Source organism: Notolepis coatsorum (genome assembly GCF_963971535.1).
Source record: "Notolepis coatsorum genome assembly, chromosome: 8".
NCBI classification, from domain to species: domain Eukaryota; kingdom Metazoa; phylum Chordata; class Actinopteri; order Aulopiformes; family Paralepididae; genus Notolepis; species Notolepis coatsorum.
Window position 1 is genome coordinate 155,499,144 of NC_140172.1, and position 19,521 is coordinate 155,518,664.

General features: G+C 47.8%; 1 pseudogene across 1 annotated transcript in view; it reads left to right on the forward strand.

Moving 5' to 3' along the window:
* LOC311233647 overlaps positions 1 to 15,035 on the forward strand; it is a 72,308-nt pseudogene extending 57,273 nt beyond the window's left edge. The window contains exons 3-4 of the transcript XR_014621075.1: positions 7,880 to 8,053; positions 14,807 to 15,035. The product of XR_014621075.1 is annotated as an uncharacterized misc_RNA (transcript). The remainder of the gene's footprint in view (positions 1 to 7,879; positions 8,054 to 14,806) is intronic.
* The last annotated feature ends 4,486 nt before the right edge of the window (positions 15,036 to 19,521 follow it).

Genomic DNA, 19,521 nt, shown 5'->3' on the forward strand with positions numbered 1-19,521 from the left:
GACAGCCGGGGGTGATGACTGATAGAAGACAGACGGGGTGATGACTGATAGACGACAGACGGGGTGATGACTGATAGAAGACAGACGGGGTGATGACTGATAGAAGACAGACGGGGGTGATGACTGATAGAAGACAGACGGGGTGTGATGACTGATAGAAGACAGACGGGGGTGATGACTGATAGAAGACAGACGGGGTGATGACTGATAGAAGACAGACGGGGTGATGACTGATAGAAGACAGACGGGGGTGATGACTGATAGAAGACAGACGGGGGTGATGACTGATAGAAGACAGACGGGGGTGATGACTGATAGAAGACAGACGGGGGTGATGACTGATAGAAGACAGACGGGGGTGATGACTGATAGAAGACAGACGGGGGTGATGACTGATAGAAGACAGACGGGGTGATGACTGATAGAAGACAGACGGGGTGATGACTGATAGAAGACAGACGGGGTGATGACTGATAGACGACAGACGGGGGTGATGACTGATAGAAGACAGACAGGGGGTGATGACTGATAGAAGACAGACGGGGGTGATGACTGATAGAAGACAGACGGGGTGATGACTGATAGAAGACAGACGGGGTGATGACTGATAGACGACAGCCGGGGGTGATGACTGATAGAAGACAGACGGGGTGATGACTGATAGAAGACAGCCGGGGCTGATGACTGATAGACGACAGACGGGGGTGATGACTGATAGACGACAGACGGGGGTGATGACTGATAGACGACAGCCGGGGGGTGATGACTGATAGAAGACAGCCGGGGCTGATGACTGATAGACGACAGACGGGGTGATGACTGATAGACGACAGACAGGGGGTGATGACTGATAGAAGACAGACGGGGTGATGACTGATAGAAGACAGACGGGGGGTGATGACTGATAGAAGACAGCCGGGGGTGATGACTGATAGACGACAGACAGGGGGTGATGACTGATAGAAGACAGACGGGGTGATGACTGATAGACGACAGACGGGGTGATGACTGATAGAAGACAGACGGGGTGATGACTGATAGAAGACAGACGGGGTGATGACTGATAGAAGACAGACGGGGTGATGACTGATAGACGACAGACGGGGTGATGACTGATAGAAGACAGACGGGGTGATGACTGATAGAAGACAGACGGGGTGATGACTGATAGAAGACAGACGGGGTGATGACTGATAGAAGACAGACGGGGTGATGACTGATAGAAGACAGACGGGGTGATGACTGATAGGAGACAGACGGGGTGATGACTGATAGAAGACAGACGGGGTGATGACTGATAGACGACAGACGGGGTGATGACTGGTTGACGACAGACAGGGGGTGATGACTGATAGAAGACAGACGGGGTGATGACTGATAGAAGACAGACGGGGTGATGACTGATAGAAGACAGACGGGGGGTGATGACTGATAGACGACAGACGGGGGGTGATGACTGATAGAAGACAGACAGGGGGTGATGACTGATAGAAGACAGACGGGGTGATGACTGATAGAAGACAGACGGGGTGATGACTGATAGAAGACAGACGGGGTGATGACTGATAGACGACAGACAGGGGGTGATGACTGATAGAAGACAGACAGGGGGTGATGACTGATAGAAGACAGACGGGGTGATGACTGATAGGAGACAGACGGGGTGATGACTGATAGAAGACAGACGGGGTGATGACTGATAGGAGACAGACGGGGTGATGACTGATAGAAGACAGACGGGGTGATGACTGATAGACGACAGACGGGGTGATGACTGATAGAAGACAGACGGGGTGATGACTGATAGAAGACAGACAGGGGGTGATGACTGATAGAAGACAGACGGGGTGATGACTGATAGGAGACAGACGGGGTGATGACTGATAGAAGACAGACGGGGGGTGATGACTGATAGAAGACAGACAGGGGGTGATGACTGATAGAAGACAGACGGGGTGATGACTGATAGACGACAGACAGGGGGTGATGACTGATAGAAGACAGACGGGGTGATGACTGATAGAAGACAGACGGGGTGATGACTGATAGAAGACAGACGGGGGGTGATGACTGATAGAAGACAGACAGGGGGTGATGACTGATAGAAGACAGACGGGGTGATGACTGATAGGAGACAGACGGGGTGATGACTGATAGAAGACAGACGGGGTGATGACTGATAGAAGACATACGGGGGGTGATGACTGATAGAAGACAGACAGGGGGTGATGACTGATAGGAGACAGACGGGGTGATGACTGATAGACGACAGACGGGGTGATGACTGATAGACGACAGACGGGGTGATGACTGATAGGAGACAGACAGGGGGTGATGACTGATAGAAGACAGACGGGGTGATGACTGATAGAAGACAGACAGGGTGATGACTGATAGAAGACAGACGGGGTGATGACTGATAGAAGACAGACGGGGTGATGACTGATAGAAGACAGACGGGGTGATGACTGATAGACGACAGCCGGGGGGTGATGACTGATAGAAGACAGCCGGGGCTGATGACTGATAGACGACAGACGGGGTGATGACTGATAGACGACAGACAGGGGGTGATGACTGATAGAAGACAGACGGGGTGATGACTGATAGAAGACAGACGGGGTGATGACTGATAGAAGACAGCCGGGGGTGATGACTGATAGAAGACAGACGGGGGGTGATGACTGATAGAAGACAGACGGGGGTGATGACTGATAGGAGACAGACGGGGTGATGACTGATAGAAGACAGACGGGGTGATGACTGATAGACGACAGACGGGGTGATGACTGATAGAAGACAGACGGGGTGATGACTGATAGAAGACAGACGGGGTGTGATGACTGATAGGAGACAGACGGGGTGATGACTGATAGGAGACAGACGGGGTGATGACTGATAGACGACAGACGGGGTGATGACTGATAGACGACAGACAGGGGGTGATGACTGATAGAAGACAGACGGGGGTGATGACTGATAGAAGACAGACGGGGTGATGACTGATAGAAGACAGACGGGGTGATGACTGATAGGAGACAGACGGGGTGATGACTGATAGAAGACAGACGGGGTGATGACTGATAGAAGACAGACGGGGTGATGACTGATAGACGACAGACGGGGTGATGACTGATAGGAGACAGACGGGGTGATGACTGATAGAAGACAGACGGGGTGATGACTGATAGAAGACAGACAGGGGGTGATGACTGATAGAAGACAGACAGGGGGTGATGACTGATAGAAGACAGACGGGGTGATGACTGATAGAAGACAGACGGGGTGATGACTGATAGACGACAGCCGGGGGGTGATGACTGATAGGAGACAGACGGGGTGATGACTGATAGAAGACAGACGGGGCTGATGACTGATAGACGACAGACGGGGTGATGACTGATAGACGACAGACAGGGGGTGATGACTGATAGAAGACAGACGGGGTGATGACTGATAGAAGACAGACGGGGTGATGACTGATAGACGACAGACGGGGGTGATGACTGATAGACGACAGACAGGGGGTGATGACTGATAGACGACAGACAGGGGGTGATGACTGATAGAAGACAGACGGGGTGATGACTGATAGAAGACAGACGGGGTGATGACTGATAGAAGACAGACGGGGGTGATGACTGATAGAAGACAGCCGGGGGTGATGACTGATAGACGACAGACGGGGGTGATGACTGATAGAAGACAGACGGGGTGATGACTGATAGAAGACAGACGGGGTGATGACTGATAGACGACAGACAGGGGTGATGACTGATAGAAGACAGCCGGGGGTGATGACTGATAGAAGACAGACGGGGTGATGACTGATAGAAGACAGACGGGGTGATGACTGATAGAAGACAGACGGGGTGATGACTGATAGAAGACAGACGGGGTGATGACTGATAGAAGACAGCCGGGGGTGATGACTGATAGACGACAGACGGGGGTGATGACTGATAGACGACAGACGGGGGTGATGACTGATAGACGACAGACGGGGGTGATGACTGATAGAAGACAGACAGGGGGTGATGACTGATAGACGACAGACGGGGGTGATGACTGATAGACGACAGACAGGGGGTGATGACTGATAGACGACAGACGGGGGGTGATGACTGATAGAAGACAGACAGGGGGTGATGACTGATAGACGACAGACGGGGGTGATGACTGATAGACGACAGACAGGGGGTGATGACTGATAGAAGACAGACGGGGTGATGACTGATAGACGACAGACGGGGGTGATGACTGATAGAAGACAGACGGGGTGATGACTGATAGAAGACAGACAGGGGGTGATGACTGATAGAAGACAGACGGGGTGTGATGACTGATAGAAGACAGACAGGGGGTGATGACTGATAGAAGACAGACGGGTGTGATGACTGATAGAAGACAGACGGGGTGATGACTGATAGAAGACAGACGGGGTGATGACTGATAGAAGACAGACGGGGTGATGACTGATAGACGACAGACGGGGGGTGATGACTGATAGACGACAGCCGGGGCTGATGACTGATAGACGACAGACGGGGGGTGATGACTGATAGACGACAGACGGGGGTGATGACTGATAGACGACAGACGGGGTGATGACTGATAGAAGACAGACGGGGTGATGACTGATAGACGACAGACGGGGTGATGACTGATAGACGACAGACGGGGTGATGACTGATAGAAGACAGACGGGGTGATGACTGATAGAAGACAGACGGGGGTGATGACTGATAGACGACAGCCGGGGCTGATGACTGATAGACGACAGCCGGGGCTGATGACTGATAGACGACAGACGGGGTGATGACTGATAGAAGACAGACAGGGGGTGATGACTGATAGACGACAGACGGGGTGATGACTGATAGAAGACAGACGGGGTGATGACTGATAGAAGACAGACGGGGTGATGACTGATAGAAGACAGCCGGGGGTGATGACTGATAGAAGACAGACGGGGCTGATGACTGATAGACGACAGACGGGGTGATGACTGATAGAAGACAGACGGGGTGATGACTGATAGACGACAGACGGGGCTGATGACTGATAGACGACAGACGGGGTGATGACTGATAGAAGACAGACGGGGGGTGATGACTGATAGAAGACAGACGGGGGTGATGACTGATAGAAGACAGCCGGGGGTGATGACTGATAGAAGACAGACGGGGTGATGACTGATAGACGACAGATGGGGCTGATGACTGATAGACGACAGCCGGGGTGATGACTGATAGAAGACAGACGGGGTGATGACTGATAGAAGACAGCCGGGGGTGATGACTGATAGAAGACAGACGGGGTGATGACTGATAGACGACAGATGGGGCTGATGACTGATAGACGACAGCCGGGGTGATGACTGGTTGACGACAGCCGGGGGTGATGACTGATAGACGACAGATGGGGCTGATGACTGGTTGACGACAGACGGGGTGATGACTGATAGAAGACAGATGGGGCTGATGACTGGTTGACGACAGACGGGGTGATGACTGATAGAAGACAGACGGGGTGATGACTGGTTGACGACAGCCGGGGGTGATGACTGATAGACGACAGATGGGGCTGATGACTGGTTGACGACAGACGGGGCTGATGCATCCAGTGCGCGAGGGAGACTCATGAGGACCCAGGTGGAAACACGAGAGGAGAGACTAGAGGGGGGGAGGGGGAGGGGGAGACCGAGTCAGAACGGGAGCAGGACGCCGCGGCTGTGACAGTGCCTCTAATGGAAGCACTTCAAACATCACTAGGCATTAAAAGCCCTTCTACAGAAACCCACAATAACATACCCCCGGCAAATGTGACATGCATTTAAAGGCTCCCACTCTCCTACCCACTCTCCATTTTAAGACAGACAGACAGACAGACAGACAGACAGACAGACAGGCAAACAAACAAACAGGCAGACAGACAGACATACAGACAGACAGGCAGGCAGGCAAACAAACAGGCAGACAGACAGACAGGCAGGCAGGCAGGCAGGCAAACAAACAAACAAACAGGCAGACAGACAGACAGGCAGGCAGGCAGGCAGGCAGGCAGGCAGGCAGGCAGGCAGGTAGGTAGGTAGATAGATAGATAGATAGATAGATAGATAGATAGATAAAAAGAAACACTAAAACGTGCAGAATGGAATTACATTGTGTCTTATTGGGGGAGGGTAGGGGGGGGGGGGGGGGGGGAAGGCAGTGACAGCGATACATAACAAGAAATGCAATTTATTCCCAGGCACGCTGCCACTTGGACAGGCTGGTAATGAAAGGCGTAGGTCATTGGCGGTGACTTAAACCTTCCGTGCACAGGAGTGAAATGCATTAAATATGGAGAACATTACACGGCCGACAGTGTGGCGCAGCTGTAACGTGGGTAGGGGGGTGGTGGGGGGGGGGGGGGGGGGTTCAGGGGGAAGCGGGGGGGGGGGGGGTAAACGGGGGCTGCCCGTCAGACACAGGAATGTAATTAGTCGTTGGATGTCGGAGAGCCCCCCCCACACCCCCCTGCCAATCATAATATCCCTGATTATTGACATGTGAATATCCATTACCACTGGCCCCCCCGGGCGGTGGGGCGACCCCCCCAGGAACCTGTGTCGCCTGGCGGGGTTTGACTTGGGGAGAGAGCATGTCCAGCCAGCGTCCTGTACAGAACTCTGAACTCTGAACTGAGGACATTTTTTAAATGTCGTGTTTTCCAGCCTGATCTCGCTTAAAATATGTAAACGAGGGTGCTATATTGTGTACGTTATGTACTAGCCACGTGTTTTTATTAAAATGTACAATGTGTACGTATTACAAATACAGATCCAGCTCTTAAAAACCGCACCTCTACTGCAAGGGCGCAGCGTCGTTAGCACCTCGTTAACAGCACTGCCAGGTTAACGGTGCATGATTACTGCAGTAGCAGAGCAGAGCAGAGCTCAGAGTCCTAAGAGCTGCTGCATCTGTAAGTACATTGTGTTACATATTACAATTTTTTTTACTTTTAACGTTTTCAGAAAACGTTTGAGTTCCCCTGCTGGAGAGAGGCTGTCTGGGACGGCCGAGACACTAACCACACTGTTGCCTTAAACTAACCATAACCCTAACTCTCTATCTTAACCATAACCATAACCGTAAAACAAAACCATCATCATGGCATTGCTGTGAGTGTATCAGGGTGGGTAAGCGACGTATTATACGGGCCAAATACTACGGCGGTCAATTAGGAACCGTGTGTGTGCGTTTACCCCCCAAAAGTACCCCAATGTGCCGGTCTAATGTATGAATGATTAAATTATAATTTTAAAATTTTATTTCGGTCCTTTTCTTTTTTTTACAAAGCATAGTAGTAGAACTACGAGGCTTATAATTGCCTACCCTTTTTACATTACACTATTTACACAAAAAACAAACAAAAAAATACAAAAAAATAAACATAATTCATTATCATTTAGCAAAGGTTACAAACGTTTCATAGTTTTATGTACAAAACGTATACACATTTATTTATTTTCTTTTTATATACATATATATATTAGAGATGTCCGATATTATCGGCCTACCGATATTATCGGCCGATATCGGTGTTAAAATGTGATATCCGTTGATATCGGTATCAGAAATTAAGAGTTGGACAATATCGGTATATCGGTATCGGTAAAAAAGCCAATATCGAGCATCCCTAATATATATATATATATATATATATATATATATATATATATATATATATATATATATATGTTTTTCTTTTTTCGTTTTCCCTTTGTCATGTGTACTGTATGCCGTGATGTTTTTTTCCCACATCACCCGAGCCGCCTCTCCTTCCTGCAGTTGAGGTCTAACCTGGTCCTCTGTGTCTCCCTCTCTCTCGCCAGCAGCAGGGGATCACCCGTACGAGTGCGAGTTCTGCGGGAGCTGCTTCCGCGACGAGAGCACGCTGAAGGGACACAAGCGCATCCACACGGGCGAGAAGCCCTACGAATGTAACGGCTGCGGGAAGAAGTTCAGCTTGAAGCACCAGTTAGAGACCCACTATCGCGTGCACACAGGTAAGAAACGACACACGTTAGAGACCCACAGGGGTGTAAAAAGTACCCAGAAATTATACTTAAGTGAAAGTATGGGTACCGTCTCAAAATCTTACTCAAGTAAAAGTCAGAGTATCTGGCTAAAAACACACTTGAGGATAATGTAATAAAGTTTCTACTTTTAAATGTACTTGAGTACTAAAAAGTTAAAGTAAAAACCTTTTTTCCGACCGTCTATTCTTCTGATAGCAGGTGTTTAATCAAAGATCCCCGCTTTCTAGTCTTGCACAAGGACCAATCGGCATGGGTGTGGGCGGGTTCATTTTCCTCTGATGGGGATTTGATTGGCTGTTTTTAAATAAAGCTCGGCCGCAGGATTAATAACGTTAGTTTGGCCAGAGAAACAAACATACTAATTAAAATAGTTGGACCTGCATACTTTGTAGGTCTGCATTTTAAATGTAAGGAGTAAAAAGTATGTTTTTTTTCTCTGAAATGTAATTGAGCAAAAGTACAAAGTATACGAACCTAATAATACTCGAGTAAAGTACAAATCTCCCAAAACAGTACTTAAGTATTGTAACAAAGTATAATTACTCAAGTACTTTACACCCCTGGAAATGACACACGTTAGAGACCCACTATCGCGTGCACACAGGTAAGAAATGACACACGTTAGAAACCCCCTACCGCATGCACACAGGTAAGAAATGACACACGTTAGAGACCCACTGCCGCGTGCACACGGGTAAGAAATGACACACGTTAGAAACCCACTGCCGCGTGCACACAGGTAAGAAACGACACACGTTAGAAACCCACTACCGCGTGCACACAGGTAAGAAATTACACACGTTAGAAACCCACTACCGCGTGCACACGGGTAAGAAATGACACACGTTAGAGACCCACTACCGCGTGCACACGGGTAAGAAATGACACACGTTAGAGACCCACTACCGCGTGCACACAGGTAAGAAATGACACACGTTAGAGACCCACTGCCGCGTGCACACGGGTAAGAAACGACACACGTTAGAGACCCACTGCCGCGTACACACAGGTAAGAAATGACACACGTTAGAGACCCACTACCGCGTGCACACAGGTAAGAAATGACACACGTTAGAGACCCACTGCCGCGTGCACACAGGTAAGAAATGACACACGTTAGAAACCCACTGCCGCGTGCACACAGGTAAGAAATGACACGCGTTAGAAACCCACTACCGCGTGCACACGGGTAAGAAATGACACACGTTAGAGACCCACTGCCGCGTGCACACGGGTAAGAAATTACATACGTTAGAGACCCACTGCCGCGTGCACACAGGTAAGAAATGACACACGTTAGAGACCCACTACCGCGTGCACACAGGTAAGAAACGACACACGTTAGAAACCCACTACCGCGTGCACACGGGTAAGAAACGACACACGTTAGAGACCCACTGCCGCGTGCACACAGGTAAGAAATGACACACGTTAGAGACCCACTACCGCGTGCACACAGGTAAGAAATGACACACGTTAGAGACCCACTGCCGCGTGCACACGGGTAAGAAATGACACACGTTAGAAACCCACTGCCGCGTGCACACAGGTAAGAAATGACACGCGTTAGAGACCCACTACCGCGTGCACACAGGTAAGAAATGACACACGTTAGAGACCCACTGCCGCGTGCACACAGGTAAGAAATGACACACGTTAGAAACCCACAAGAAATGACACAACTTAGATACCCACTACCGCATGCACACAGGTAAATATTACACAGAACTTGTAAGTCGCTTTGGATAAAAGCGTCAGCTAAATGACTAAATGTAAAAAAAATTAAATGTTATAAACCCACTACCGCGTGCACACAAGTAAGAAATTAAGTTTAGGGTTAGAAGTTAGAAACACACTGCAGCGTGCAGCAGCATGCACAGAGGAACAAATAGCAACAAGGCCACTCACAGAGCCTTTTAAAATGTCTGTACAATGTCTACTGTAAGCAAGTAACAAGTCCCCGACTGCCCACGGTATTAATATTTTTCCAAGGTAAACCTGCAGACCTGCCACTGTTATACTAGAAATGAATGACTGTGAAGGAGCATATTGATCCTCTGCCTAGTGCCTCACAGATCCATAAAGATGTGTTGACACACCGACAGGCAGCCGCATGCACTTGTTACACTCGGGAGAGAAGTCCTGTTTTGCGGGGATTTAGTGGTTGTTATATTACAGTAGCTGGCGCTGTGTGTCCCGGGCACACTGGGGGGCAAGGAGAGCGGGCAGCCTGCCCACTGGGGTGGTGTTTAGCCAAGGCTTTAACTGTCTCTCTCTCTCTCTCTCTCTCTCTCTCTCTCTCTCTCTCTCTCTCTCTCTCTCTCTCTCTCTCTGTCTCTCTCTCTCTCTCTCTCTCTCTCTCTCTCTCTCTCGCTCTCTATCTCGCTCTCGCTCTCTCTCGCTCTCTCTCTCTCTCTCTATCTCGCTCTCTCTCGCTCTCTCTCTCTTTCTCTCTCTCTCTCTTTCGCTCGCTCTCTCTCTCTCTCTCTCTTTCTCTCTCTCGCTCTCTCTTTCTCTCTCTCGCTCTCTCGCTCGCTCTCCCTCTCTCTCGCTCTCGCTTTCTTTCTCAGTCTCTCTTGTTCTCTCTCTTTCTCTCTCTCTCACCCTCCCATCTCCCATTCAATAAGCCAGCTGTTAAGCCACACTATCAAGGCAGCCTGTCAAATAATTGGCTCCCCCCCCCCCCCCACCCCGTCCCCTTTTGTGGGGGGCTGTGGGCAGTGTGTATGTGTGTGTGTGGGGGGGGGGCGGGGGGGCTTGGCGGTAAGCTGGAGAGCACTAGCAGATAACAAGAGCAAGTGACAAGCTCACAGTCAAAGGCCACCAAGCACAAAAGGGAGCTGCTTGATGAATCATCGACGTGGCACCCCGCCCCTCCCCCCACACACACACACAACACACACAACACACACACCCTCCATCCCGGGCTGCCAATGACAAATCAATACCCGGGGCCCATTTGCAATTCATTATTGGCCGGTTATTCGAGGCGACCCTGTTTACAGTGTGGTTAGTGTAGACACTGTTGCTAGCCGGGGCTTTGTTGCAGAGCGTTGACGCCGGTACCATGGGGGCCCTGTAGTGATGAGACGCCCCCCGCTATATTTGTGTAGGCTGTGTGGATGACCCCCCCGCCGTGACCCTAACATATCATCCGGGTCAAGGTGTGGACAAGGACGTTACATCAGCGCGGACGCTTTCATCCGGAGCGACTTACAAGCGATTGCGACAGGAGTAGTGTAAACATGACGTCTAGTATCGTCGGCGTATCGAGTAACCGGAGAGGGGGAGAGGGAGAGAGAGAGAGAGAGGGAGAGAGAGAGAGAGGGAGGGAGAGAGAGGGAGGGAGAGACCTCTCTGCTTATAAAGCTGGAAGAAGCGGAGGCGTATAAAATCAGCCATTCTGCAAACGCACACACACGCACGCACACACACACACACACACACACACACACACACACACACACCCACGGTTCCCCAGGCTGAAAGGTGACAGCGAGCATGGGGCCAGATCACATCCGACAGCTTGTTTCAAATGCCATTGGTAAAGGTCATCATTAACATGTTTAATTTGCGTCTGTCGGGTTCGAACGCCGGGTGTGGATTATCCCTTCCCTTCGTCGGTCTCGTCACGGAGAAGGTTTAGCATGCGCGGGCGGCGCCGGTACCTGGACGCCGGAGCGGTCGGCCGCCACCACCCCGAGGCGACGGTCCATCGACGACGTTGCGGTTGGTTTGATTTATGCCCACGACGATATGATTCTATTGTCCAAATGGCATCGTTCGCGTTATCACAGATTGCTAGATTCGTGGTGTAAAATGGACCGTGGTTTCAGAGGTTGATACGGGTGTGATGTAGGAACGCGTGACGGCACGACGCTCTCAGGGGCTCATACAGAGACGAGCATTTCATCATAAAGTGTTCTGTATTTTATTATGACAAATAATAAACAAACTTGAAACTTGAACTTGACGGGTTGTACATTCCGTAGTAGCGGTCAGTAAAAAGATAAACAAATGGTTCCATAGGCTGAAGTCTTATCTAGTACAGGTCCAAAGTTGATAACAATCCCATGGAAAATGTGTGTTTTACACATGTTTTTGTAATGTTTGTATCGGTAATAATTTGGCAAAATGGCCGACCGCCGTAATTCATTTCGACGGGTGAGTGGGAGATTCTCAAAACAAACAACGGACGTGGTCACTTGTCCAAAACTGACGCTCTTGGTTGTTTGGTCTTGTAACCCGAGATTGGAAGCATGTGATAGGTCGATGAGGGTGTCAATCAAACGGCGGTCATTTTACCTTTCCAACAATAATATGTTGGTTGATCGGCAAAAACGCAGACCGAAGCCGGCAGATGAGGGCAAAGTGCCGTAACGTGCGTGACGGCCCGCTGTCGGGCCGGGTGATGTTTAAGAAGTTAAATCGTCCTTTTGTACTAATGGTTTGGGTGTTCTCATAAATGCCTAGTGATGGAGTACGCCTGGGTTGGACAGGAGTTGCAGGGTACCCAGATGTTTTGGTCATAGAATGGAAACAGATAGATGTGGAACAGATAATGTCTGATGTCTTGAATCCTGAGCCAACCATTTGACCAATAACCTTGAACGGCAGCTGGCTGCGCAAGATCACGCGAGAATCCCTTCCTGTCAGGCTTCAAGTTTTGTGCTTGTGCCGGAGGCACAGCGTTTTGGACCAATCGGCGTCCTTTGAGGAACTACTGGGGACTACGGGCAAAGATACTCTGCCAAGTTGCTTTTGTTTTTTTTAAACGCCGACTCTATTCCACATGGGTTCAAAGGTCGACTTCCCAGATGGTTCTATGTAACAGGACCATCTGGCAGGTCGGGTTGTTTGACCGATGCATCGTTTGAAAAACATTAGGACATTTCTGCTTCTCTGTGCTTAAGAACATGATCTAAGATAAGACAACACAGTCTGTGGTGCCAACAATGGGAATTAATAATGATTCATTAAGAATTAATCTTTTTGTGATACAATTAACCTGCGTCCTGGTGTCATTTGCTTCTCTCTGTCAAGGAAACAGGATTTCCCTGGGATGTTATTATTTCAAAAAGTTGCTTACACCAATGGTGAATATAAAATATATATAAGTTACATACAGTACTGCGACTTTAAAGGCATGGTTCTCATTTATTTTTTAACCCTGGCTCTATTTGCTACTACTAAATTATGTTGTTGATTGGTACAATTCTCAGCACGATCCATGCTGTTCCTCGTACTACTGTAGCTCTGGATAGTTAGCCACAAACCGATGCAAAGTCAATGGGGTCAAGCTCTTGTTGTGTATAATTCAGATTCAGAGTTTTATTTGCCACATGGAAACAATACAATCATAGTTTTTCATACAAAATCATAAATACCATACCATGGTCAAAAGGAGCAGGAAGAAGATTAATTCTTATTCTTAACCTGCCCCCTTATTCCTAAACAAATCAAGTATTACTTGATGGTCGGCGTACAACCTAATTTACACAAAATAATAATTCATACCATATTCAAAGAAACAAACAATCCACAGTTTAAACAAGAAAAAATTATAATAATAACGATAAAGAAAAAAAATAAAAGAAAAAAATATCTCACTATTCAGATCACATTTGACTTTCACACTGAATAAATATATATTTTTTTATAATTCTTTTTGAATCGACAAACACTATTACATCCCTTAAGCTCGCTATGGAGAGAATTCCACCACTTTACACCAATAACTGAAGGACACATACATCTGTTTTTAGTGTGGTACGTCACGTGCAAATATAATATGACTGAAGAAGACAACTGAAATCACATTGTATGTGTGTACAGTACGTTGCAGTACGGAGGAGTAGATTTCATATGATGGAGTACATTTCAATGAGCTTCAGTCAGCTCGTACAGACAGGGGCTCGGCCCGATCGACTTGGCATTGGCCTGTGGAGGTCTGCTGATTATTATTGGATGTGACTATAAAGCTGTTTAACTTTAATTGTCGCCGTGTCAAATTGTATTATTCCCTGGTAACGGCTCATACCACACCTAAACAACTAAATATTGATTAATTGATTGATTGAAACGTTATTGATTCTCGAGGTGGAGAATGGGGTTTTACCCTACCGGTAATTTGCAATGCCATCGAGATTACAGGTTCAAACAGTACATATACAAATATAATATATATATATATATATTATATATATATATATATATATATATATATATATATATATATATATATATATATATATACATACATATATAAAGGAAAACAATTTATTAGCATGAAACACACAGGTGGAAAGGGAAAACAAAGAGTTCCATACTGAGGTGGGGAGGTTTGTGATCATGTTTCTAAATATTGACCTTTGACCTGTGAGCTGACTATCAATCCAGGAAGCGGGTGCATCAGAACAGAAGGACACAGAGCCCCCTCGCCCCGGCTAACGCACTTCTTCTTCTCTCCCCCTCCTTCCTTCCCTCCATCCCTTTCCTATCCTCCTCTCATCCGTCCCCTATCCCTCCACCCATCCATCCCTCCCTCCTCCTACCCTCCGTCCATCCATCCCTCCTCCTCCCACTCTCCTCTCATCCATCCCCTATCCCTCCATCGCCCATCCCCCATCCACCACCCCTCCCTCCTCCTCCCTCCCTCCCTCCCTCCCTCCCTCCCTCCTCCCCCCCCCCCCCCCCCCCCCCCCCCCCCCCCCGCTCTAGGTGAGAAGCCATTCGAGTGCAAGCTGTGTCACCAGCGCTCCAGGGACTACTCGGCCATGATCAAGCACCTGCGCACCCACAACGGCGCCTCTCCCTACCAGTGCACCATCTGCCTGGAGTACTGCGCCAGCCTGTCCGCCATGCAGAAGCACATGAAGGGGCACAAGCCCGAAGACGTGCCCCCGACTGGCGCATCGAGAAGACCTACCTGTACCTCTGCTACGTCTGAGGGGGTAGGGGGGGGGGGGGGGGGAGGGGGGAGCGTCCCGCCGGAGGTGATGGAGGTGAGGGGGAAGGAGGAGGAGGAGGAGAGGCGGCTTGGTGCAGCCGGAGGAGACGGATGGGTGGGTGGGGGGTAGGGGGGGTGGGGTGATAACTGGAAGACGAGACGGGCCTGGGGGCCGAGAAAAGCTGAGTAACCGACGAATGTCACGGAGACTTGAAACGCACGGGCAGAGTTTTGTTTTAGTTTTTTTGTTTTGCTTTTTTTTTATTCATGCAAGGCATCACTTGGGTGATGGTGATGGGCGGGGGACAGACTGTAAAACGAGACACGGAGAGAGAGAGAGAGAGAGAGATTCCTTTTGTCGGATCTACCAGCTCATCCTGTGAGATTCCTGTCGTCATTCCAGATCCTGTTCTTGTCGGACGGACGGACGGACGGTGGAAGTGATGCCACCTCGAGCTGGTACTCTGATTCGATGTAGTGATTCTCACGGGGGGCTATCTGAACCTGCACACCCTCCCTGGCCATCCAGAACCACTGTCTCTCGTGGGTCTGCTCTGCCTGACCACTTTTGGGGGCAGTTCAGCTTAAGAAAACAGAATGATCTTTGTGATAAAGCTGCCTCACGTTGGTGGCACAGAGACGGGCGGTGCTGCGGGAGTCGACGGAGAAAAACAAAAACTGAAATCCCACTCCCGACAGGAAACCGATCACGGGGTTCCTCGAAGGGTCGTCGCCATTGTCGGCTTGGTTTTTACGAGATAGAAGCCAGACTAAGAACTTTAAACGCCCCCATGTCGAGTAACGGAAACATGCTCGATTATCAGGAGAACTGCTTTAGGAATTGTTAAAAAAAAAAAAGAAAAAAAGTGTTAAACAAAAAGAACCAGCAGTTGTGGGGTGGACGATTTTTAGTCTGCACTGACTTCTAACTAGAGTCTGTGACAGTGGGACGACGTCTAAAAGAAGCATCATCAACCCACTTAACCGCTGAAATTCAGCCTCTTCTTCAAAACAAAGTCCACTCTGGCCCAAGTGTTGACCCGCCCCCAAACATCTGGATGTGTCTGTCACAGGAAGCTCCTCCCCTCTGTGTCACAACTCTGGTACTTTTATCACAAAGCGAACTATAACCCTGACCACCGCACTACACTACTTTATTACAACCTTTATCCAACAACTGTTCCCGACGCCTCCTTATCGACGCTATACACCAGCAGACCCCCGCTTCTCTCTCCGCCGTGTCCCCCCAGACACTGGGTCACCTGACCACGCAGATCACCGAGAGCGCCGTGGGGGGTGGTGTGGGGCCACGGCCGTCACATAGCCCCCTGAGAATCACAGGCAGAAGTGGCATCGTGTATTATATGCAGTAGTCCCGGTTTACCTGGAGGGGGAGCTAGCACACCCACGTCATGCGGCCGCTCGAAAAGGGGCTGAGGAAAGAGGAAGAGGAAGAGGAAGACGTTTCTCCAGTGTTGGAAAGCCGCCTCCATCTCGAAAGCTCCGTCGGTCCCCGTATTATTACTGCCAGATGAGGGCCGGGAGAGGAAACCGAGCGTGTGACACTATAACGTGGACTTTCTCATGTTACCGTTTTCGCTCTGTGTCCTTATAGTTTTATCGCGGCTTTCATTGCACAGGTGAAACACATATAACGACAATAGTCTCTCTGTTGGATGTTTCTATCAAGATATATATTTTTCAGAGGGGGGTGGCTCGTTTGAAAAAAGGAGGGAAAAAACTAAAAACAAAGAGAAAAAAAAAAAACAAGAACGGGCCACTCTGTTATCACATAAACCGTGTCTCTACTACAGTATACCACGTTATCACATAAACCGTAAGTCTCTACTACAGTATACCACGTTATCACATAAACCGTGTCTCTACTACAGTATACCATGTTATCACATAAACCGTAAGTCTCTACTATACCATGTTGTCACATAAACCATAAGTCTACTATACCACATTATCAGATAAACCATAACTCTCTACTATACCGCATTATCAGAAAAACCATAACTCTCTACTATACCACATTATCAGATAAACCATAAGTCTCTACTATACCGCATTATCAGATAAACCATAAGTCTCTACTATACCGCATTATCAGATAAACCATAAGTCTCTACTATGCCACATTATCAGAAAAACCATAACTCTCTACTATACCACATTATCAGATAAACCATAAGTCTCTACTATACCGCATTATCAAAGCGTATCCGTTTTTTCCCATTCTCAGCAATAGATGTCCGGACCGGTTGTTATTGATGTACATTTAACCACAAAACATATCTGTCACTTCACACACTAAAGAGGACCTACATTGGACTCAAACATAATAAAGCATTAACTTCTTCTTTTTAATTTTTTTCCCCTCACAGTGAGTCTCATGATCTGTCCATTCGCCTTCATTGTGATGAAGAACAAAATGAAAAGGAAAAAAAAGATGAAAAATAAAAGAAAAAGGCTGCTTTCGGAGGGGGAGCGTCTGACGTGCTTGTAATGCCTTAACTGTGCTTCGTATCGCTTCGTCAAAAAGACGTTGTGGAACGGGTCGCGGACTATATGGCGTCGAAAACCATGAATGTGAAAGGTTGAGGGGGGCCCTGTGTTTTCATACGCGTTTCGGTAACAGTTCCGGAAATCGGCCGTAAAAAACACATAACTGCCGCCTGCCGGTATGCTAGCGTTAAGTTCTCTCGAAAAAAAGCCGTTTACGAGCATCACTGCGAGTCACAGGGTTTACAAGGGTAATCGCATATCTGAATGGTGATCGGAGGAAGGAAGGAAGGGGGAACTACACTGATTGGATGAGACGTGGCCCCACCCAGCCCAGGGAGGGGAGGGGGGAGGGGGGGAGGGGCGACCAGTAAGATGATATAATAAATAAATCAAGTCTTTATTATGCGGTTTAGTCCCTGCGCTCTTGTGTTTTCCTCGTCGCTCCTGTTATTATAATTGTCTTGAGTTTTGATCTCAGCACATTGTACTTGAATTACCTCGTTTTCGTGACCTCATGTGCTTGCGTGTGTGTGCGTGTGTGTTTTTTTTTCCCTTTTTGTTTCATTTGTATTTTTTGTTTAGTTTTCTGTCCCCCGAGTGTGCTTGTGTACGCGTGTGCGTCCGAGGGATGATGTTGTGCGAGGGAGATGTGACGAAGCAATGTGTACGCAGAAAGTGTCAGTGCCACGGTGAAAAGTGTGTTGTTCTTTTTCCCTTTTTTTTTATCGTTGTGTATTTTGTTTGTGCATTATTGTTACCAAACTTGGTATTTTTTAACCCTGCTTGTTGAAGAGCTGGTGGGTTTGGTCATTTTATTCTAAAAGCTACCTCTTAAGTTGTTGTTGTTGTTTTTTTATTTCTTTTATTTTTATTTTTATTTAGCAAAAGCACATTATTATGATTGTTGTTTTTTTTTTTTTGGGGGGGGGGCATGTTTGTGTTTTGCATTATTTCATCATTTGCAACCTCATCTCATGCTTTTGAAAAAAAAAATATAAGTTGATTTATGATTGTTCATGTTCTGTAAGCAACATCTATATACATAAAAGGGTTAGAGATCACGGAGGCTAATAAGACACGTATTACTTCATATCACGGTACGGGAATTGCAAGGTAATTACCGTGTATTTATTTTCTCATAATCCTGACATAACTACTATTATTACCAGATCTTACCAAGACAATACCAGGTGATTCCTGGTTATTTTTCCGTGTCATCACACAGTAATTACCGTGTAATTTGTGTACCGTAAAATATGAAGCCATACCAGAATACGTAATTTGAACGAGTGTTTATTCGTATCTTATTGTCACCCTACCCCCACCCCACCCCCACCCACCCAACCGGTAAAAAAAAGAAAAAAAAAGAGCAGAGAAGCAATTCTAAAGCCTTAAGTGTGACGAGTGAAGAGGATTTGTGCGTACCGGAGGAAGTACAAGTACTTTGGAACGAGGGGTTGGAAAAATGAGAATTTAAACTTGAAAATATGTGAATAGAATTGTAGTTTTGTAATGTGAAAAAAATAAACACAAGAAAAGAAACGGAGGAAAAAAAAAAGAGAGGGGTTTGCTGATTTCTGAGCCATCTTAAGATGGGTCATATTTCTGAGCCGTCTTAAGATGGGTCATATTTCTGAGCCGTCTTAAGATGGGTCATATTTCGGAGCCATCTAAAGACAGGTTGAATATCTGAGCCGGTCTAGGACGGGTCATATTTGCAGTGACACAGTGTGTGCATTTGGGACAATTGGAGCTGCAAGCGGTAATCAAAAAGTGGAAAAGATTTTAAAAAAAACTGTTAAAAAAAACAAAGAGATCCTCTCTGTCGGCGAGTTCTCCTCACAAAATGAGTGTATTCCTGAATAAGAGCCAACAGAGGCAATTTGATATATAAAAATTGTGATATTTTTGTATTCCGTGTCGGTCCTTTTTTCCATTTGTCGAGGGTTTCAGCAGGGCACAAAATGGTTGTATT